Source organism: Anomaloglossus baeobatrachus, unplaced genomic scaffold (assembly GCF_048569485.1).
Source record: "Anomaloglossus baeobatrachus isolate aAnoBae1 unplaced genomic scaffold, aAnoBae1.hap1 Scaffold_475, whole genome shotgun sequence".
NCBI classification, from domain to species: Eukaryota; Metazoa; Chordata; class Amphibia; order Anura; family Aromobatidae; genus Anomaloglossus; species Anomaloglossus baeobatrachus.
This window is the reverse complement of record NW_027444094.1, coordinates 129,183-150,991: the sequence shown is the minus strand read 5'-3', so window position 1 is coordinate 150,991 and position 21,809 is coordinate 129,183. Positions and strand designations below refer to the sequence as shown.

General features: G+C 46.3%; 12 non-coding genes and 1 pseudogene across 12 annotated transcripts; all 13 read left to right on the top strand.

Annotated features, from left to right (window-relative positions):
- The first annotated feature begins 553 nt into the window (after nt 1-553).
- On the top strand, nt 554-744 carry LOC142281446 (U2 spliceosomal RNA). Its single transcript, XR_012743534.1, has one exon. It is a non-coding gene; the product is annotated as a U2 spliceosomal RNA (small nuclear RNA).
- Nucleotides 745-1,861: 1,117 nt separating this feature from the next.
- On the top strand, nt 1,862-2,052 carry LOC142281445 (U2 spliceosomal RNA). The gene has a single exon (XR_012743533.1). It is a non-coding gene; the product is annotated as a U2 spliceosomal RNA (small nuclear RNA).
- Nucleotides 2,053-3,169: 1,117 nt separating this feature from the next.
- On the top strand, nt 3,170-3,360 carry LOC142281444 (U2 spliceosomal RNA). Its single transcript, XR_012743532.1, has one exon. It is a non-coding gene; the product is annotated as a U2 spliceosomal RNA (small nuclear RNA).
- A 1,117-nt stretch (nt 3,361-4,477) lies between these two features.
- LOC142281443 (U2 spliceosomal RNA) lies at nt 4,478-4,668 on the top strand. The gene has a single exon (XR_012743531.1). It is a non-coding gene; the product is annotated as a U2 spliceosomal RNA (small nuclear RNA).
- A 1,117-nt stretch (nt 4,669-5,785) lies between these two features.
- LOC142281442 (U2 spliceosomal RNA) lies at nt 5,786-5,976 on the top strand. The gene has a single exon (XR_012743530.1). It is a non-coding gene; the product is annotated as a U2 spliceosomal RNA (small nuclear RNA).
- Nucleotides 5,977-12,461: 6,485 nt separating this feature from the next.
- Nucleotides 12,462-12,634, top strand: LOC142281529 (U2 spliceosomal RNA; annotated as a pseudogene).
- Nucleotides 12,635-13,751: 1,117 nt separating this feature from the next.
- On the top strand, nt 13,752-13,942 carry LOC142281441 (U2 spliceosomal RNA). Its single transcript, XR_012743529.1, has one exon. It is a non-coding gene; the product is annotated as a U2 spliceosomal RNA (small nuclear RNA).
- Nucleotides 13,943-15,059: 1,117 nt separating this feature from the next.
- Nucleotides 15,060-15,250, top strand: LOC142281440 (U2 spliceosomal RNA). Its single transcript, XR_012743528.1, has one exon. It is a non-coding gene; the product is annotated as a U2 spliceosomal RNA (small nuclear RNA).
- A 1,117-nt stretch (nt 15,251-16,367) lies between these two features.
- LOC142281439 (U2 spliceosomal RNA) lies at nt 16,368-16,558 on the top strand. Its single transcript, XR_012743527.1, has one exon. It is a non-coding gene; the product is annotated as a U2 spliceosomal RNA (small nuclear RNA).
- A 1,117-nt stretch (nt 16,559-17,675) lies between these two features.
- On the top strand, nt 17,676-17,866 carry LOC142281438 (U2 spliceosomal RNA). The gene has a single exon (XR_012743526.1). It is a non-coding gene; the product is annotated as a U2 spliceosomal RNA (small nuclear RNA).
- Nucleotides 17,867-18,983: 1,117 nt separating this feature from the next.
- LOC142281437 (U2 spliceosomal RNA) lies at nt 18,984-19,174 on the top strand. The gene has a single exon (XR_012743525.1). It is a non-coding gene; the product is annotated as a U2 spliceosomal RNA (small nuclear RNA).
- Nucleotides 19,175-20,291: 1,117 nt separating this feature from the next.
- Nucleotides 20,292-20,482, top strand: LOC142281435 (U2 spliceosomal RNA). The gene has a single exon (XR_012743523.1). It is a non-coding gene; the product is annotated as a U2 spliceosomal RNA (small nuclear RNA).
- Nucleotides 20,483-21,599: 1,117 nt separating this feature from the next.
- LOC142281434 (U2 spliceosomal RNA) lies at nt 21,600-21,790 on the top strand. The gene has a single exon (XR_012743522.1). It is a non-coding gene; the product is annotated as a U2 spliceosomal RNA (small nuclear RNA).
- Nucleotides 21,791-21,809: the final 19 nt, after the last annotated feature.

Sequence of the window (21,809 nt, the reverse complement as noted above, 5' to 3'; positions counted from 1 at the left end):
CATCACAATAGCGCTGCTGCCTAGAAAACAAGCTGCGCAGAAGAAGTTGTTCTTTGGGTGGGAGGGTGGGCTAGTGGAAGGAGGGGGCAATCTCTTTTTTTCCCGGGTGGTAGGGGGATGACAGGAGAAGGGAAGCGGGTGGTGAGAAAGGTACAGAGGGCAGGGTTTGGGGGCTGGGAAGGAAAGGGAAAAGATTAGGGTTTGGGGATGATGAAAGGGCTTTCTACGGGTAAGGATGGCAAAGGGTGGCAGTGACGGAAAGTCAGGCAACCTGTCCTGTCCGTCTTTTTGTATCGTGAATTGGAAAGACTGCAAGGGGGAGGGGAGTTGCTTGCGCCCTAAAGGAGGAGTTATTCAGATTCATTGCAGTGGGCGGCGGCTGCAAAACGCACCATTCTTCTTGTTTTTGCTCTGCAAAGCAGCCTTTTCAAGGGTTGGCTTGGGTGACAAAATGTCTTGTGTAGGCGTGGGTTTGTCTCCCTCTCGCTCTCTCTCCCTAAGATGTGTCCGGCATAGGCCAGGGTGCCACTCGAGGCCCAAACCAATTCTGGTTATCGCTTCTCGGCCTTTTGGCTAAGATCAAGTGTAGTATCTGTTCTTATCAGTTTAATATCTGATACGTCCCCTATCTGGGGACCATATATTAAATGGATTTTTAGAACAGGGAGATGGAAAAAGAGCTTGCTCTGTCCACTCCACGCATTGACCTGGTATTGCAGTACCTCCAGGAACGGTGCACCCCTTCTTAACCCAGTTTCCAAAAGCAGAACTCGATTCACCTGATTCATATTAGCCCGATTAGCGAATTGAAATGAATTTTTATCTAACACACTTTTTACTTGCTTTATTCATCCAAATAGCAAACTCATCACCACTCAACTTCACCAACTCTGCTATGTCCCGTGCAGTATCTTGTTGTCAGTCTAATCTAGATCATGTGTAATTGAATGGAATAGATCCCTTTTGGACAAAGTGGAGTCAGATGCTGCAGTGACCACAGGTGTGAGAGGATCTACAATTGGCATCTGGTGTTATCTCTCTGCTTCCACTCCAAATAAAGTTACCTGTTGTTACCTGAACGTCAAATACTAAGAATGGGCGGCCTATGAAAGAATTAGTACTTTCATTAAGTATACTAAACCGGCTAATTGGGAATAGACAAACTGTAAAAAGCCCTCTGAGAAAGCCCCTCTCTAACCTTTGTTAGTAAGCTTTTCTGTAGCCTGCCTGTTGATGTATTTTCGGTTTGAACAGTGCACAACATGAAGAGACGGAACACTGGCGGCTTGTCACAATGCCCCCCGATGACATCACAATAGCGCTGCTGCCTAGAAAACAAGCTGCGCAGAAGAAGTTGTTCTTTGGGTGGGAGGGTGGGCTAGTGGAAGGAGGGGGCAATCTCTTTTTTTCCCGGGTGGTAGGGGGATGACAGGAGAAGGGAAGCGGGTGGTGAGAAAGGTACAGAGGGCAGGGTTTGGGGGCTGGGAAGGAAAGGGAAAAGATTAGGGTTTGGGGATGATGAAAGGGCTTTCTACGGGTAAGGATGGCAAAGGGTGGCAGTGACGGAAAGTCAGGCAACCTGTCCTGTCCGTCTTTTTGTATCGTGAATTGGAAAGACTGCAAGGGGGAGGGGAGTTGCTTGCGCCCTAAAGGAGGAGTTATTCAGATTCATTGCAGTGGGCGGCGGCTGCAAAACGCACCATTCTTCTTGTTTTTGCTCTGCAAAGCAGCCTTTTCAAGGGTTGGCTTGGGTGACAAAATGTCTTGTGTAGGCGTGGGTTTGTCTCCCTCTCGCTCTCTCTCCCTAAGATGTGTCCGGCATAGGCCAGGGTGCCACTCGAGGCCCAAACCAATTCTGGTTATCGCTTCTCGGCCTTTTGGCTAAGATCAAGTGTAGTATCTGTTCTTATCAGTTTAATATCTGATACGTCCCCTATCTGGGGACCATATATTAAATGGATTTTTAGAACAGGGAGATGGAAAAAGAGCTTGCTCTGTCCACTCCACGCATTGACCTGGTATTGCAGTACCTCCAGGAACGGTGCACCCCTTCTTAACCCAGTTTCCAAAAGCAGAACTCGATTCACCTGATTCATATTAGCCCGATTAGCGAATTGAAATGAATTTTTATCTAACACACTTTTTACTTGCTTTATTCATCCAAATAGCAAACTCATCACCACTCAACTTCACCAACTCTGCTATGTCCCGTGCAGTATCTTGTTGTCAGTCTAATCTAGATCATGTGTAATTGAATGGAATAGATCCCTTTTGGACAAAGTGGAGTCAGATGCTGCAGTGACCACAGGTGTGAGAGGATCTACAATTGGCATCTGGTGTTATCTCTCTGCTTCCACTCCAAATAAAGTTACCTGTTGTTACCTGAACGTCAAATACTAAGAATGGGCGGCCTATGAAAGAATTAGTACTTTCATTAAGTATACTAAACCGGCTAATTGGGAATAGACAAACTGTAAAAAGCCCTCTGAGAAAGCCCCTCTCTAACCTTTGTTAGTAAGCTTTTCTGTAGCCTGCCTGTTGATGTATTTTCGGTTTGAACAGTGCACAACATGAAGAGACGGAACACTGGCGGCTTGTCACAATGCCCCCCGATGACATCACAATAGCGCTGCTGCCTAGAAAACAAGCTGCGCAGAAGAAGTTGTTCTTTGGGTGGGAGGGCGGGCTAGTGGAAGGAGGGGGCAATCTCTTTTTTTCCCGGGTGGTAGGGGGATGACAGGAGAAGGGAAGCGGGTGGTGAGAAAGGTACAGAGGGCAGGGTTTGGGGGCTGGGAAGGAAAGGGAAAAGATTAGGGTTTGGGGATGATGAAAGGGCTTTCTACGGGTAAGGATGGCAAAGGGTGGCAGTGACGGAAAGTCAGGCAACCTGTCCTGTCCGTCTTTTTGTATAGTGAATTGGAAAGACTGCAAGGGGGAGGGGAGTTGCTTGCGCCCTAAAGGAGGAGTTATTCAGATTCATTGCAGTGGGCGGCGGCTGCAAAACGCACCATTCTTCTTGTTTTTGCTCTGCAAAGCAGCCTTTTCAAGGGTTGGCTTGGGTGACAAAATGTCTTGTGTAGGCGTGGGTTTGTCTCCCTCTCGCTCTCTCTCCCTAAGATGTGTCCGGCATAGGCCAGGGTGCCACTCGAGGCCCAAACCAATTCTGGTTATCGCTTCTCGGCCTTTTGGCTAAGATCAAGTGTAGTATCTGTTCTTATCAGTTTAATATCTGATACGTCCCCTATCTGGGGACCATATATTAAATGGATTTTTAGAACAGGGAGATGGAAAAAGAGCTTGCTCTGTCCACTCCACGCATTGACCTGGTATTGCAGTACCTCCAGGAACGGTGCACCCCTTCTTAACCCAGTTTCCAAAAGCAGAACTCGATTCACCTGATTCATATTAGCCCGATTAGCGAATTGAAATGAATTTTTATCTAACACACTTTTTACTTGCTTTATTCATCCAAATAGCAAACTCATCACCACTCAACTTCACCAACTCTGCTATGTCCCGTGCAGTATCTTGTTGTCAGTCTAATCTAGATCATGTGTAATTGAATGGAATAGATCCCTTTTGGACAAAGTGGAGTCAGATGCTGCAGTGACCACAGGTGTGAGAGGATCTACAATTGGCATCTGGTGTTATCTCTCTGCTTCCACTCCAAATAAAGTTACCTGTTGTTACCTGAACGTCAAATACTAAGAATGGGCGGCCTATGAAAGAATTAGTACTTTCATTAAGTATACTAAACCGGCTAATTGGGAATAGACAAACTGTAAAAAGCCCTCTGAGAAAGCCCCTCTCTAACCTTTGTTAGTAAGCTTTTCTGTAGCCTGCCTGTTGATGTATTTTCGGTTTGAACAGTGCACAACATGAAGAGACGGAACACTGACGGCTTGTCACAATGCCCCCCGATGACATCACAATAGCGCTGCTGCCTAGAAAACAAGCTGCGCAGAAGAAGTTGTTCTTTGGGTGGGAGGGTGGGCTAGTGGAAGGAGGGGGCAATCTCTTTTTTTCCCGGGTGGTAGGGGGATGACAGGAGAAGGGAAGCGGGTGGTGAGAAAGGTACAGAGGGCAGGGTTTGGGGGCTGGGAAGGAAAGGGAAAAGATTAGGGTTTGGGGATGATGAAAGGGCTTTCTACGGGTAAGGATGGCAAAGGGTGGCAGTGACGGAAAGTCAGGCAACCTGTCCTGTCCGTCTTTTTGTATCGTGAATTGGAAAGACTGCAAGGGGGAGGGGAGTTGCTTGCACCCTAAAGGAGGAGTTATTCAGATTCATTGCAGTGGGCGGCGGCTGCAAAACGCACCATTCTTCTTGTTTTTGCTCTGCAAAGCAGCCTTTTCAAGGGTTGGCTTGGGTGACAAAATGTCTTGTGTAGGCGTGGGTTTGTCTCCCTCTCGCTCTCTCTCCCTAAGATGTGTCCGGCATAGGCCAGGGTGCCACTCGAGGCCCAAACCAATTCTGGTTATCGCTTCTCGGCCTTTTGGCTAAGATCAAGTGTAGTATCTGTTCTTATCAGTTTAATATCTGATACGTCCCCTATCTGGGGACCATATATTAAATGGATTTTTAGAACAGGGAGATGGAAAAAGAGCTTGCTCTGTCCACTCCACGCATTGACCTGGTATTGCAGTACCTCCAGGAACGGTGCACCCCTTCTTAACCCAGTTTCCAAAAGCAGAACTCGATTCACCTGATTCATATTAGCCCGATTAGCGAATTGAAATGAATTTTTATCTAACACACTTTTTACTTGCTTTATTCATCCAAATAGCAAACTCATCACCACTCAACTTCACCAACTCTGCTATGTCCCGTGCAGTATCTTGTTGTCAGTCTAATCTAGATCATGTGTAATTGAATGGAATAGATCCCTTTTGGACAAAGTGGAGTCAGATGCTGCAGTGACCACAGGTGTGAGAGGATCTACAATTGGCATCTGGTGTTATCTCTCTGCTTCCACTCCAAATAAAGTTACCTGTTGTTACCTGAACGTCAAATACTAAGAATGGGCGGCCTATGAAAGAATTAGTACTTTCATTAAGTATACTAAACCGGCTAATTGGGAATAGACAAACTGTAAAAAGCCCTCTGAGAAAGCCCCTCTCTAACCTTTGTTAGTAAGCTTTTCTGTAGCCTGCCTGTTGATGTATTTTCGGTTTGAACAGTGCACAACATGAAGAGACGGAACACTGGCGGCTTGTCACAATGCCCCCCGATGACATCACAATAGCGCTGCTGCCTAGAAAACAAGCTGCGCAGAAGAAGTTGTTCTTTGGGTGGGAGGGTGGGCTAGTGGAAGGAGGGGGCAATCTCTTTTTTTCCCGGGTGGTAGGGGGATGACAGGAGAAGGGAAGCGGGTGGTGAGAAAGGTACAGAGGGCAGGGTTTGGGGGCTGGGAAGGAAAGGGAAAAGATTAGGGTTTGGGGATGATGAAAGGGCTTTCTACGGGTAAGGATGGCAAAGGGTGGCAGTGACGGAAAGTCAGGCAACCTGTCCTGTCCGTCTTTTTGTATCGTGAATTGGAAAGACTGCAAGGGGGAGGGGAGTTGCTTGCGCCCTAAAGGAGGAGTTATTCAGATTCATTGCAGTGGTCGGCGGCTGCAAAACGCACCATTCTTCTTGTTTTTGCTCTGCAAAGCAGCCTTTTCAAGGGTTGGCTTGGGTGACAAAATGTCTTGTGTAGGCGTGGGTTTGTCTCCCTCTCGCTCTCTCTCCCTAAGATGTGTCCGGCATAGGCCAGGGTGCCACTCGAGGCCCAAACCAATTCTGGTTATCGCTTCTCGGCCTTTTGGCTAAGATCAAGTGTAGTATCTGTTCTTATCAGTTTAATATCTGATACGTCCCCTATCTGGGGACCATATATTAAATGGATTTTTAGAACAGGGAGATGGAAAAAGAGCTTGCTCTGTCCACTCCACGCATTGACCTGGTATTGCAGTACCTCCAGGAACGGTGCACCCCTTCTTAACCCAGTTTCCAAAAGCAGAACTCGATTCACCTGATTCATATTAGCCCGATTAGCGAATTGAAATGAATTTTTATCTAACACACTTTTTACTTGCTTTATTCATCCAAATAGCAAACTCATCACCACTCAACTTCACCAACTCTGCTATGTCCCGTGCAGTATCTTGTTGTCAGTCTAATCTAGATCATGTGTAATTGAATGGAATAGATCCCTTTTGGACAAAGTGGAGTCAGATGCTGCAGTGACCACAGGTGTGAGAGGATCTACAATTGGCATCTGGTGTTATCTCTCTGCTTCCACTCCAAATAAAGTTACCTGTTGTTACCTGAACGTCAAATACTAAGAATGGGCGGCCTATGAAAGAATTAGTACTTTCATTAAGTATACTAAACCGGCTAATTGGGAATAGACAAACTGTAAAAAGCCCTCTGAGAAAGCCCCTCTCTAACCTTTGTTAGTAAGCTTTTCTGTAGCCTGCCTGTTGATGTATTTTCGGTTTGAACAGTGCACAACATGAAGAGACGGAACACTGGCGGCTTGTCACAATGCCCCCCGATGACATCACAATAGCGCTGCTGCCTAGAAAACAAGCTGCGCAGAAGAAGTTGTTCTTTGGGTGGGAGGGTGGGCTAGTGGAAGGAGGGGGCAATCTCTTTTTTTCCCGGGTGGTAGGGGGATGACAGGAGAAGGGAAGCGGGTGGTGAGAAAGGTACAGAGGGCAGGGTTTGGGGGCTGGGAAGGAAAGGGAAAAGATTAGGGTTTGGGGATGATGAAAGGGCTTTCTACGGGTAAGGATGGCAAAGGGTGGCAGTGACGGAAAGTCAGGCAACCTGTCCTGTCCGTCTTTTTGTATCGTGAATTGGAAAGACTGCAAGGGGGAGGGGAGTTGCTTGCGCCCTAAAGGAGGAGTTATTCAGATTCATTGCAGTGGGCGGCGGCTGCAAAACGCACCATTCTTCTTGTTTTTGCTCTGCAAAGCAGCCTTTTCAAGGGTTGGCTTGGGTGACAAAATGTCTTGTGTAGGCGTGGGTTTGTCTCCCTCTCGCTCTCTCTCCCTAAGATGTGTCCGGCATAGGCCAGGGTGCCACTCGAGGCCCAAACCAATTCTGGTTATCGCTTCTCGGCCTTTTGGCTGAGATCAGGTGCAGAGCTTCACTGTTTTGTGCTTGGTTTTGGCTGGAAGGTGCTCGAGGTACCCGGCTCTTTGGCCTGGGGGGATCGTCTCACCTCACGGTGGGACTTCACCCCCCTGCTGCTATTAGGGAGCCGGATTAGTCCTCGGGCAACGAGCGGTGATCCCCCGGCGAAAGGCCGAGCCCGTGAGAAACGGTAGGCTTTTTGTCAAGTTATTGCTGGTACAATGCCGTGCATTCAGCAATTTACTTCTGGCTCCGGCCAGCTTCAAAACTCGGTGAAAATCGAGGTTCCGAAAGACCACTTTGGTTGTGGAAATGGAGAGGCGTTCTACAACCGTCTGTTGCGAGACCTCTTGGGCGTGAGGAAAGAGGATGTGTACTGTCTGCAGGAGAGGGGGCAGTGCACGTACATCCTGACGTTGAGGACCAAGGCTGCCTGTAGCACTTTCCAAGGGCGAGTGAAGGGTGCGATCCATAACCAGCTATTGGAGGGGGTGGTTTTCACTTACCTGTATAGTGAAGGCGAGACCCCTGTGGTGGTGTACATGTACAACCCGTATGTCAGTGAGCACGACATTGAGTTGTACCTTAGGCGTTTCTGCACCTCTGTTCGCTTTGTGGGGAATGTGCACACCATTAACGAGATTTGGAATGGCAAACGCCGGTTTTTGGTGCGATTTAACCCAGACCCAGAGAGTTCAGAGGGCCATGTACACCCCCCCTCCACGGTAGTGCTGGGAAAAAACATTGGATACCTATTCTACAATGGGCAACCTCGCAGATGTCGGAAGTGTGGCGGTCTTGGTCACTTGCAGCATGAGTGCAAGAACGAAAAAGTCAGTGAGTGCCATAACTGTGGTCAATGGGGTCATACCTCTAAAGATTGCACAAGTGATAAGATCTGCAGCGGATGCGGTCTGTGTACCCATCTATTTAACAGCTGTCCGTTACGGCCTAGGCGGTCCGGGGGTCCCCAGACACCTGCGGCAAGTTCCGCAGGAGTGCCTTCCCATGCGGGTATGGCCAAGACGGGGTCCCTAGTCGCCAGCTTTGCAGATGTGCTTATTGGACGAAGGAGACCCGACCCGGTTGTGGTAAGCGCTACTGACTCAGCTCCCCCCTGTAATGCTGAGTCATCACCCACTCCTGCAGGTTGCCAGGTTACACCTGGCGGGGAGTTGGGATCCCCCCGGAGCGGTTCTGGGGGAAGGCCGAGTCAGCCAGGCTGCTCGGTAGTTCCTGAATCCACGATGGAGGCCCAGTCCGGGACCGTGTCGGAGAGGGATGACAGCGTTATTGCAGACCAACCAGGTGCCCAGACGGATGTCCCCCCTGATGACCACTCTGTTGACCACCATGAGGACAAGCCAGATGCTCCCTGTGATGTTATCCAAGATGTCCAGCCAGATGTCCACCCTGATGTGCAGGGACCACCTCCGGATGACCAGGACACTTTGGACATAGTACCCCTTGGGCAGGGGGACCAGATGGACCTGAGCACCTGCGCAAAAAGAGGCCGAAATGAGAGGGACCAGGAAATGAAAAAGAGGCGGATGGGTCCTCATGTGTCCATTCCAGACAACAGCCCAATAGGGTCAAATGTGGACCCAGAATGTGTGGACTCTGACTCCGATGATACCGGTAGTATGAACACTGTTCCATCTATATTTGATTGTTCCCATCTCTCGGACTCTGAAAGTTCTGGTCTTAACATAAACATTTAATGGCGGACATCAAAATAGCCTCACTGAATGTGAGGAGCTTAAAAAGCCCGATCAGAAGAGTGGCCCTGTTTGCATGGCTAATGACCTTGAACTTTGACATTTTTTTCTTACAGGAATGCGCCATTGGCCATGACCTTACATACTCTGACATTAAAAAAGACTGGACCTTAGGGCCCTCTGTCTGGTCGGGGTCTAACATGAATAAGGCTGCTGGAGTGGGGATTTTATTTAAAAACAAAGATGTTAAGATTTTATCTGTCACAGAAATTTCTCCAGGCCGTGCTTTGTTAACACATGCAGTTTTTAATGGTTTTACTTGTCGTTTTATTAATATTTATGCTCCACCTGAAAAAAATGAACGCTCCTCCCTTTTTAATGACATGCAGTTGTTTTTAACAGGTCCATCCCCTGTGGTGGTGGGAGGGGATTTTAACTGTGTGATGTTGGGAGAGGGGAGAGGAGGTGGTGACAATACCAGAAAACCAGACAAAACCTCATGTCAAGTCAAGCATATTTTATCTGATTTTAAATTGCAGGATGCCTGGAAAAAAATTCACCCGTCTGACCCAGGGTACACATGGAGTAATGGTACTGTCTCTTCCCGTATTGATTTTATTCTTCCCTCCTCAGATTCTTTTACCCCTAAATCAGCCGGACTCATGACAAATATTTTTTCAGACCACGCCCTCATATATGCAGATTTAGAATATGCAGATGAGGAGAAAGTGGGCAAACGCTCCTGGAAACTAAATACATTGTTATTACAGGATGAGGAAACCCGGGCTGCATTTATTGCTAAATATAAAATATGGAGGAGTAAGAAATGTCCAGAGCAATCCATGTCTAATTGGTGGGATGGAGTTAAGTGTCGCATACGGAATTTCTTTGTCACTGTGGGTAGGAGGCGGGCCCGGGAAAAGAGAAGGTGTTTTAGGGATCTCAATGTTAGATTAGAGACTCTCCATAAGTTAAAAGGGTGGGGAGTCCCTGGGGCGGAGGAGGACATTACCGAGTTAAAAATTGAGATCCAGAACTTTCTTGACCAAAAAGGAAAAGAGATAATATTTAATTCTCGGGTAAAACATTTGGAAGAAGATGAGACATGCTCTAGATATTTTTTTAAAAAAGTGGGGGAGAGGAAGAATTTTATACGGGAGTTGGGAGGTCAGACATCATCAAAGGGAATGTTAGAGGAGGCTTTTAACTTTTTTAGCAACCTTTTTAACCTCAAACACATTGATCAGTCTTGTTTTAATGATAATTTGAATTTTTTATCCCTCTTTTTATCCACGGAGGACCAGGACCTCCTGTCTGAGGAAATAAACATGGCGGAGGTGGAGGGAGCCCTAAAAGATTTTCAAAAAGGTAAAGCTCCAGGGTCAGACGGTCTCCCCATAGAGTTTTATCATGTTTTCTGGGATGTTATTAAAGATGATCTTATGGGAGTTTTTAATGAGGTTTTTAAAGACAATTTTATACCCTATTCTTGGAAGAAATGTGTGATTACCCTGATCTTTAAAAAAGGTGATAAGGCAAACTTAGAAAACTGGAGGCCTATCTCTCTTTTAAATACTGATTATAAGATATTGGCTAAAATTTTAACCAGCCGTATTAAAAGTGTTATTAAAAGTGTGATTCATCCAGATCAGGTCTGCGGTATCCCCGGACGGTCCATCTGGGAGCATCTTAATCTTATACGGGACCTGATCTGGTACCAGAAGGATCGCAAGCAGCCTATAGCCATTTTATCCCTTGATTTTAAAAAAGCTTTTGACAGGGTATCACACTTTTATCTTTTTAGTGTTTTAAAAAAGATGGGGTTTCCTGTTGGTTTTATTGATAAAATTAAGCTTTTATACAATGACACGTATGCGCAGATTTTAATAAATGGTTTTTTAACAAAAGAGGTCGCCCTCCGATCCGGGGTAAAACAGGGTTGCCCCATGTCCCCCTTACTGTTTGTTTGTGCTATAGAACCACTCTTGTGCCGTTTACGTGAGGACAAGGTGGTTAGGGGGATCCCTGTTCCTGGAGGTGGGGGAGCCCAGGTAAAAGCGTTAGCATACATGGATGATGTGTCTGTATATTGTACCAGCTCCGCTGCCATAAACAGAGCAGTGCTGGATACGGAGATTTTTAGTGCTGGATCCGGTTTTAAATTAAATAAAGAAAAATGTGATTGTTTTATTGTAGGTCAATGGGAGCCCGAGCCACCAAAGATACCGGTCCAAAATGATGGGATAAAAATTTTGGGGATCCACTTTGATGAGCAAAATGATGGGTGTAAGAACTGGGACCTGGTTCTCACAAGATTGAGTCAAAAAATATCATTATGGCAGCTAAGAAAACTTACTATGGAGGGGAAGATTCTAATCATAAAAATGATCCTGCTCCCAATCATTTTGTATGCAGCGATGGTGTTTCCTCCAAATTCCCTATACTTTAAAAGACTAATGAAACCCATCTTTTATTTTCTGTGGAACTCCAAAATGGAAAAATTAAAGAGAATAACTGTATGTAAGAGTAAAAGGAATGGTGGCAAGGGACTCCCTGACCTAAAGTTGTTTTTATTAATAAAGTTTTTTGTGTTTTGTTACAAAAGTTTGAATAATGCTGGGGCTTTTACTTGTTTTTTAAGGTACAGCACGGGGTATGTTTTTAAAAAACTGCATATTGATATTTTACCTAATCGTCCTGTCCTTTTATCCCCTCCGAAACAATATAAGATTTTAGAGACTATTATATCTGAATATGATTTGATAAATGTGGACAAGGGAGTCTTGTCAAATCAGCGAAAGTTGACAGCCGCCTGTAAGGGTCATGAGATTATGGAGGATGTGGCTAATTTTTCCCCGTCTAGGTGCCGATTAATTTGGAACAACGTCTCATGCCCTGCTCTTAGTAATACGCAAAAGGATCTGGCCTGGCAAATAGTCCACCAATGTCTCCCCACCAGGGCCTTCCAACATCGTAGGGGACTTGTGGCCAGTGCCAGATGCCCAAGAGACAGGTGTGCCCAGGAGGAGACGGTGTTCCACCTGTTCTGGTATTGTACTTACGCACAAGAGGTATGGCAGGCAGTGGGCACGCTCCTGAAATGGGTGTGTGGGTTACGCACCCTAAATTGTGATGTGGTGTTATACGGTATAATTGATTGTCCTACCATGTACCAGGCAAAAATCGCATGGCTCATAATTAACAGTTTTAAAGAGGCCCTATGGAAAACCAGAAATATTTTACTGTTCAAGCAAGATTGCATCCCTGTGAAAGACTGTATAGGTCTTGCATTATGTACCATGTACACGTACTATTTGAGAGACTGCAAAAAACAGGGAACATTGGAAGCAAAAAAGGCATGGTGTCTCCAGATATGGAACACTTTTATGTATTTATAATCATATTTTATTTGTGATTCTATGTCTTTTACTGTATTGCTTTTAATGTATTTTATCTCATGTTTTAAGTAAAATGCTGGTTTTATGTATGTTTATGTGATTTTATGTGATATTTTACTGTACCTGTAAATACCTGATTTGGGTTTTATGATGCGTTTCATGTGCACAAGTAACTGTGTTTTGTATCTAAAGTGTGACTTTTTGTTTGTAATGCGTGAGTTTAATAAAGCTTGTTTGAAACGTGATCTGTTCTTATCAGTTTAATATCTGATACGTCCCCTATCTGGGGACCATATATTAAATGGATTTTTAGAACAGGGAGATGGAAAAAGAGCTTGCTCTGTCCACTCCACGCATTGACCTGGTATTGCAGTACCTCCAGGAACGGTGCACCCCTTCTTAACCCAGTTTCCAAAAGCAGAACTCGATTCACCTGATTCATATTAGCCCGATTAGCGAATTGAAATGAATTTTTATCTAACACACTTTTTACTTGCTTTATTCATCCAAATAGCAAACTCATCACCACTCAACTTCACCAACTCTGCTATGTCCCGTGCAGTATCTTGTTGTCAGTCTAATCTAGATCATGTGTAATTGAATGGAATAGATCCCTTTTGGACAAAGTGGAGTCAGATGCTGCAGTGACCACAGGTGTGAGAGGATCTACAATTGGCATCTGGTGTTATCTCTCTGCTTCCACTCCAAATAAAGTTACCTGTTGTTACCTGAACGTCAAATACTAAGAATGGGCGGCCTATGAAAGAATTAGTACTTTCATTAAGTATACTAAACCGGCTAATTGGGAATAGACAAACTGTAAAAAGCCCTCTGAGAACGCCCCTCTCTAACCTTTGTTAGTAAGCTTTTCTGTAGCCTGCCTGTTGATGTATTTTCGGTTTGAACAGTGCACAACATGAAGAGACGGAACACTGGCGGCTTGTCACAATGCCCCCCGATGACATCACAATAGCGCTGCTGCCTAGAAAACAAGCTGCGCAGAAGAAGTTGTTCTTTGGGTGGGAGGGTGGGCTAGTGGAAGGAGGGGGCAATCTCTTTTTTTCCCGGGTGGTAGGGGGATGACAGGAGAAGGGAAGCGGGTGGTGAGAAAGGTACAGAGGGCAGGGTTTGGGGGCTGGGAAGGAAAGGGAAAAGATTAGGGTTTGGGGATGATGAAAGGGCTTTCTACGGGTAAGGATGGCAAAGGGTGGCAGTGACGGAAAGTCAGGCAACCTGTCCTGTCCGTCTTTTTGTATCGTGAATTGGAAAGACTGCAAGGGGGAGGGGAGTTGCTTGCGCCCTAAAGGAGGAGTTATTCAGATTCATTGCAGTGGGCGGCGGCTGCAAAACGCACCATTCTTCTTGTTTTTGCTCTGCAAAGCAGCCTTTTCAAGGGTTGGCTTGGGTGACAAAATGTCTTGTGTAGGCGTGGGTTTGTCTCCCTCTCGCTCTCTCTCCCTAAGATGTGTCCGGCATAGGCCAGGGTGCCACTCGAGGCCCAAACCAATTCTGGTTATCGCTTCTCGGCCTTTTGGCTAAGATCAAGTGTAGTATCTGTTCTTATCAGTTTAATATCTGATACGTCCCCTATCTGGGGACCATATATTAAATGGATTTTTAGAACAGGGAGATGGAAAAAGAGCTTGCTCTGTCCACTCCACGCATTGACCTGGTATTGCAGTACCTCCAGGAACGGTGCACCCCTTCTTAACCCAGTTTCCAAAAGCAGAACTCGATTCACCTGATTCATATTAGCCCGATTAGCGAATTGAAATGAATTTTTATCTAACACACTTTTTACTTGCTTTATTCATCCAAATAGCAAACTCATCACCACTCAACTTCACCAACTCTGCTATGTCCCGTGCAGTATCTTGTTGTCAGTCTAATCTAGATCATGTGTAATTGAATGGAATAGATCCCTTTTGGACAAAGTGGAGTCAGATGCTGCAGTGACCACAGGTGTGAGAGGATCTACAATTGGCATCTGGTGTTATCTCTCTGCTTCCACTCCAAATAAAGTTACCTGTTGTTACCTGAACGTCAAATACTAAGAATGGGCGGCCTATGAAAGAATTAGTACTTTCATTAAGTATACTAAACCGGCTAATTGGGAATAGACAAACTGTAAAAAGCCCTCTGAGAAAGCCCCTCTCTAACCTTTGTTAGTAAGCTTTTCTGTAGCCTGCCTGTTGATGTATTTTCGGTTTGAACAGTGCACAACATGAAGAGACGGAACACTGGCGGCTTGTCACAATGCCCCCCGATGACATCACAATAGCGCTGCTGCCTAGAAAACAAGCTGCGCAGAAGAAGTTGTTCTTTGGGTGGGAGGGTGGGCTAGTGGAAGGAGGGGGCAATCTCTTTTTTTCCCGGGTGGTAGGGGGATGACAGGAGAAGGGAAGCGGGTGGTGAGAAAGGTACAGAGGGCAGGGTTTGGGGGCTGGGAAGGAAAGGGAAAAGATTAGGGTTTGGGGATGATGAAAGGGCTTTCTACGGGTAAGGATGGCAAAGGGTGGCAGTGACGGAAAGTCAGGCAACCTGTCCTGTCCGTCTTTTTGTATCGTGAATTGGAAAGACTGCAAGGGGGAGGGGAGTTGCTTGCGCCCTAAAGGAGGAGTTATTCAGATTCATTGCAGTGGGCGGCGGCTGCAAAACGCACCATTCTTCTTGTTTTTGCTCTGCAAAGCAGCCTTTTCAAGGGTTGGCTTGGGTGACAAAATGTCTTGTGTAGGCGTGGGTTTGTCTCCCTCTCGCTCTCTCTCCCTAAGATGTGTCCGGCATAGGCCAGGGTGCCACTCGAGGCCCAAACCAATTCTGGTTATCGCTTCTCGGCCTTTTGGCTAAGATCAAGTGTAGTATCTGTTCTTATCAGTTTAATATCTGATACGTCCCCTATCTGGGGACCATATATTAAATGGATTTTTAGAACAGGGAGATGGAAAAAGAGCTTGCTCTGTCCACTCCACGCATTGACCTGGTATTGCAGTACCTCCAGGAACGGTGCACCCCTTCTTAACCCAGTTTCCAAAAGCAGAACTCGATTCACCTGATTCATATTAGCCCGATTAGCGAATTGAAATGAATTTTTATCTAACACACTTTTTACTTGCTTTATTCATCCAAATAGCAAACTCATCACCACTCAACTTCACCAACTCTGCTATGTCCCGTGCAGTATCTTGTTGTCAGTCTAATCTAGATCATGTGTAATTGAATGGAATAGATCCCTTTTGGACAAAGTGGAGTCAGATGCTGCAGTGACCACAGGTGTGAGAGGATCTACAATTGGCATCTGGTGTTATCTCTCTGCTTCCACTCCAAATAAAGTTACCTGTTGTTACCTGAACGTCAAATACTAAGAATGGGCGGCCTATGAAAGAATTAGTACTTTCATTAAGTATACTAAACCGGCTAATTGGGAATAGACAAACTGTAAAAAGCCCTCTGAGAAAGCCCCTCTCTAACCTTTGTTAGTAAGCTTTTCTGTAGCCTGCCTGTTGATGTATTTTCGGTTTGAACAGTGCACAACATGAAGAGACGGAACACTGGCGGCTTGTCACAATGCCCCCCGATGACATCACAATAGCGCTGCTGCCTAGAAAACAAGCTGCGCAGAAGAAGTTGTTCTTTGGGTGGGAGGGTGGGCTAGTGGAAGGAGGGGGCAATCTCTTTTTTTCCCGGGTGGTAGGGGGATGACAGGAGAAGGGAAGCGGGTGGTGAGAAAGGTACAGAGGGCAGGGTTTGGGGGCTGGGAAGGAAAGGGAAAAGATTAGGGTTTGGGGATGATGAAAGGGCTTTCTACGGGTAAGGATGGCAAAGGGTGGCAGTGACGGAAAGTCAGGCAACCTGTCCTGTCCGTCTTTTTGTATCGTGAATTGGAAAGACTGCAAGGGGGAGGGGAGTTGCTTGCGCCCTAAAGGAGGAGTTATTCAGATTCATTGCAGTGGGCGGCGGCTGCAAAACGCACCATTCTTCTTGTTTTTGCTCTGCAAAGCAGCCTTTTCAAGGGTTGGCTTGGGTGACAAAATGTCTTGTGTAGGCGTGGGTTTGTCTCCCTCTCGCTCTCTCTCCCTAAGATGTGTCCGGCATAGGCCAGGGTGCCACTCGAGGCCCAAACCAATTCTGGTTATCGCTTCTCGGCCTTTTGGCTAAGATCAAGTGTAGTATCTGTTCTTATCAGTTTAATATCTGATACGTCCCCTATCTGGGGACCATATATTAAATGGATTTTTAGAACAGGGAGATGGAAAAAGAGCTTGCTCTGTCCACTCCACGCATTGACCTGGTATTGCAGTACCTCCAGGAACGGTGCACCCCTTCTTAACCCAGTTTCCAAAAGCAGAACTCGATTCACCTGATTCATATTAGCCCGATTAGCGAATTGAAATGAATTTTTATCTAACACACTTTTTACTTGCTTTATTCATCCAAATAGCAAACTCATCACCACTCAACTTCACCAACTCTGCTATGTCCCGTGCAGTATCTTGTTGTCAGTCTAATCTAGATCATGTGTAATTGAATGGAATAGATCCCTTTTGGACAAAGTGGAGTCAGATGCTGCAGTGACCACAGGTGTGAGAGGATCTACAATTGGCATCTGGTGTTATCTCTCTGCTTCCACTCCAAATAAAGTTACCTGTTGTTACCTGAACGTCAAATACTAAGAATGGGCGGCCTATGAAAGAATTAGTACTTTCATTAAGTATACTAAACCGGCTAATTGGGAATAGACAAACTGTAAAAAGCCCTCTGAGAAAGCCCCTCTCTAACCTTTGTTAGTAAGCTTTTCTGTAGCCTGCCTGTTGATGTATTTTCGGTTTGAACAGTGCACAACATGAAGAGACGGAACACTGGCGGCTTGTCACAATGCCCCCCGATGACATCACAATAGCGCTGCTGCCTAGAAAACAAGCTGCGCAGAAGAAGTTGTTCTTTGGGTGGGAGGGTGGGCTAGTGGAAGGAGGGGGCAATCTCTTTTTTTCCCGGGTGGTAGGGGGATGACAGGAGAAGGGAAGCGGGTGGTGAGAAAGGTACAGAGGGCAGGGTTTGGGGGCTGGGAAGGAAAGGGAAAAGATTAGGGTTTGGGGATGATGAAAGGGCTTTCTACGGGTAAGGATGGCAAAGGGTGGCAGTGACGGAAAGTCAGGCAACCTGTCCTGTCCGTCTTTTTGTATCGTGAATTGGAAAGACTGCAAGGGGGAGGGGAGTTGCTTGCGCCCTAAAGGAGGAGTTATTCAGATTCATTGCAGTGGGCGGCGGCTGCAAAACGCACCATTCTTCTTGTTTTTGCTCTGCAAAGCAGCCTTTTCAAGGGTTGGCTTGGGTGACAAAATGTCTTGTGTAGGCGTGGGTTTGTCTCCCTCTCGCTCTCTCTCCCTAAGATGTGTCCGGCATAGGCCAGGGTGCCACTCGAGGCCCAAACCAATTCTGGTTATCGCTTCTCGGCCTTTTGGCTAAGATCAAGTGTAGTATCTGTTCTTATCAGTTTAATATCTGATACGTCCCCTATCTGGGGACCATATATTAAATGGATTTTTAGAACAGGGAGATGGAAAAAGAGCTTGCTCTGTCCACTCCACGCATTGACCTGGTATTGCAGTACCTCCAGGAACGGTGCACCCCTTCTTAACCCAGTTTCCAAAAGCAGAACTCGATTCACCTGATTCATATTAGCCCGATTAGCGAATTGAAATGAATTTTTATCTAACACACTTTTTACTTGCTTTATTCATCCAAATAGCAAACTCATCACCACTCAACTTCACCAACTCTGCTATGTCCCGTGCAGTATCTTGTTGTCAGTCTAATCTAGATCATGTGTAATTGAATGGAATAGATCCCTTTTGGACAAAGTGGAGTCAGATGCTGCAGTGACCACAGGTGTGAGAGGATCTACAATTGGCATCTGGTGTTATCTCTCTGCTTCCACTCCAAATAAAGTTACCTGTTGTTACCTGAACGTCAAATACTAAGAATGGGCGGCCTATGAAAGAATTAGTACTTTCATTAAGTATACTAAACCGGCTAATTGGGAATAGACAAACTGTAAAAAGCCCTCTGAGAAAGCCCCTCTCTAACCTTTGTTAGTAAGCTTTTCTGTAGCCTGCCTGTTGATGTATTTTCGGTTTGAACAGTGCACAACATGAAGAGACGGAACACTGGCGGCTTGTCACAATGCCCCCCGATGACATCACAATAGCGCTGCTGCCTAGAAAACAAGCTGCGCAGAAGAAGTTGTTCTTTGGGTGGGAGGGTGGGCTAGTGGAAGGAGGGGGCAATCTCTTTTTTTCCCGGGTGGTAGGGGGATGACAGGAGAAGGGAAGCGGGTGGTGAGAAAGGTACAGAGGGCAGGGTTTGGGGGCTGGGAAGGAAAGGGAAAAGATTAGGGTTTGGGGATGATGAAAGGGCTTTCTACGGGTAAGGATGGCAAAGGGTGGCAGTGACGGAAAGTCAGGCAACCTGTCCTGTCCGTCTTTTTGTATCGTGAATTGGAAAGACTGCAAGGGGGAGGGGAGTTGCTTGCGCCCTAAAGGAGGAGTTATTCAGATTCATTGCAGTGGGCGGCGGCTGCAAAACGCACCATTCTTCTTGTTTTTGCTCTGCAAAGCAGCCTTTTCAAGGGTTGGCTTGGGTGACAAAATGTCTTGTGTAGGCGTGGGTTTGTCTCCCTCTCGCTCTCTCTCCCTAAGATGTGTCCGGCATAGGCCAGGGTGCCACTCGAGGCCCAAACCAATTCTGGTTATCGCTTCTCGGCCTTTTGGCTAAGATCAAGTGTAGTATCTGTTCTTATCAGTTTAATATCTGATACGTCCCCTATCTGGGGACCATATATTAAATGGATTTTTAGAACAGGGAGATGGAAAAAGAGCTTGCTCTGTCCACTCCACGCATTGACCTGGTATTGCAGTACCTCCAGGAACGGTGCACCCCTTCTTAACCCAGTTTCCAAAAGCAGAACTCGATTCACCTGATTCATATTAGCCCGATTAGCGAATTGAAATGAATTTTTATCTAACACACTTTTTACTTGCTTTATTCATCCAAATAGCAAACTCATCACCACTCAACTTCACCAACTCTGCTATGTCCCGTGCAGTATCTTGTTGTCAGTCTAATCTAGATCATGTGTAATTGAATGGAATAGATCCCTTTTGGACAAAGTGGAGTCAGATGCTGCAGTGACCACAGGTGTGAGAGGATCTACAATTGGCATCTGGTGTTATCTCTCTGCTTCCACTCCAAATAAAGTTACCTGTTGTTACCTGAACGTCAAATACTAAGAATGGGCGGCCTATGAAAGAATTAGTACTTTCATTAAGTATACTAAACCGGCTAATTGGGAATAGACAAACTGTAAAAAGCCCTCTGAGAAAGCCCCTCTCTAACCTTTGTTAGTAAGCTTTTCTGTAGCCTGCCTGTTGATGTATTTTCGGTTTGAACAGTGCACAACATGAAGAGACGGAACACTGGCGGCTTGTCACAATGCCCCCCGATGACATCACAATAGCGCTGCTGCCTAGAAAACAAGCTGCGCAGAAGAAGTTGTTCTTTGGGTGGGAGGGTGGGCTAGTGGAAGGAGGGGGCAATCTCTTTTTTTCCCGGGTGGTAGGGGGATGACAGGAGAAGGGAAGCGGGTGGTGAGAAAGGTACAGAGGGCAGGGTTTGGGGGCTGGGAAGGAAAGGGAAAAGATTAGGGTTTGGGGATGATGAAAGGGCTTTCTACGGGTAAGGATGGCAAAGGGTGGCAGTGACGGAAAGTCAGGCAACCTGTCCTGTCCGTCTTTTTGTATCGTGAATTGGAAAGACTGCAAGGGGGAGGGGAGTTGCTTGCGCCCTAAAGGAGGAGTTATTCAGATTCATTGCAGTGGGCGGCGGCTGCAAAACGCACCATTCTTCTTGTTTTTGCTCTGCAAAGCAGCCTTTTCAAGGGTTGGCTTGGGTGACAAAATGTCTTGTGTAGGCGTGGGTTTGTCTCCCTCTCGCTCTCTCTCCCTAAGATGTGTCCGGCATAGGCCAGGGTGCCACTCGAGGCCCAAACCAATTCTGGTTATCGCTTCTCGGCCTTTTGGCTAAGATCAAGTGTAGTATCTGTTCTTATCAGTTTAATATCTGATACGTCCCCTATCTGGGGACCATATATTAAATGGATTTTTAGAACAGGGAGATGGAAAAAGAGCTTGCTCTGTCCACTCCACGCATTGACCTGGTATTGCAGTACCTCCAGGAACGGTGCACCCCTTCTTAACCCAGTTTCCAAAAGCAGAACTCGATTCACCTGATTCATATTAGCCCGATTAGCGAATTGAAATGAATTTTTATCTAACACACTTTTTACTTGCTTTATTCATCCAAATAGCAAACTCATCACCACTCAACTTCACCAACTCTGCTATGTCCCGTGCAGTATCTTGTTGTCAGTCTAATCTAGATCATGTGTAATTGAATGGAATAGATCCCTTTTGGACAAAGTGGAGTCAGATGCTGCAGTGACCACAGGTGTGAGAGGATCTACAATTGGCATCTGGTGTTATCTCTCTGCTTCCACTCCAAATAAAGTTACCTGTTGTTACCTGAACGTCAAATACTAAGAATGGGCGGCCTATGAAAGAATTAGTACTTTCATTAAGTATACTAAACCGGCTAATTGGGAATAGACAAACTGTAAAAAGCCCTCTGAGAAAGCCCCTCTCTAACCTTTGTTAGTAAGCTTTTCTGTAGCCTGCCTGTTGATGTATTTTCGGTTTGAACAGTGCACAACATGAAGAGACGGAACACTGGCGGCTTGTCACAATGCCCCCCGATGACATCACAATAGCGCTGCTGCCTAGAAAACAAGCTGCGCAGAAGAAGTTGTTCTTTGGGTGGGAGGGTGGGCTAGTGGAAGGAGGGGGCAATCTCTTTTTTTCCCGGGTGGTAGGGGGATGACAGGAGAAGGGAAGCGGGTGGTGAGAAAGGTACAGAGGGCAGGGTTTGGGGGCTGGGAAGGAAAGGGAAAAGATTAGGGTTTGGGGATGATGAAAGGGCTTTCTACGGGTAAGGATGGCAAAGGGTGGCAGTGACGGAAAGTCAGGCAACCTGTCCTGTCCGTCTTTTTGTATCGTGAATTGGAAAGACTGCAAGGGGGAGGGGAGTTGCTTGCGCCCTAAAGGAGGAGTTATTCAGATTCATTGCAGTGGGCGGCGGCTGCAAAACGCACCATTCTTCTTGTTTTTGCTCTGCAAAGCAGCCTTTTCAAGGGTTGACTTGGGTGACAAAATGTCTTGTGTAGGCGTGGGTTTGTCTCCCTCTCGCTCTCTCTCCCTAAGATGTGTCCGGCATAGGCCAGGGTGCCACTCGAGGCCCAAACCAATTCTGGTTATCGCTTCTCGGCCTTTTGGCTAAGATCAAGTGTAGTATCTGTTCTTATCAGTTTAATATCTGATACGTCCCCTATCTGGGGACCATATATTAAATGGATTTTTAGAACAGGGAGATGGAAAAAGAGCTTGCTCTGTCCACTCCACGCATTGACCTGGTATTGCAGTACCTCCAGGAACGGTGCACCCCTTCTTAACCCAGTTTCCAAAA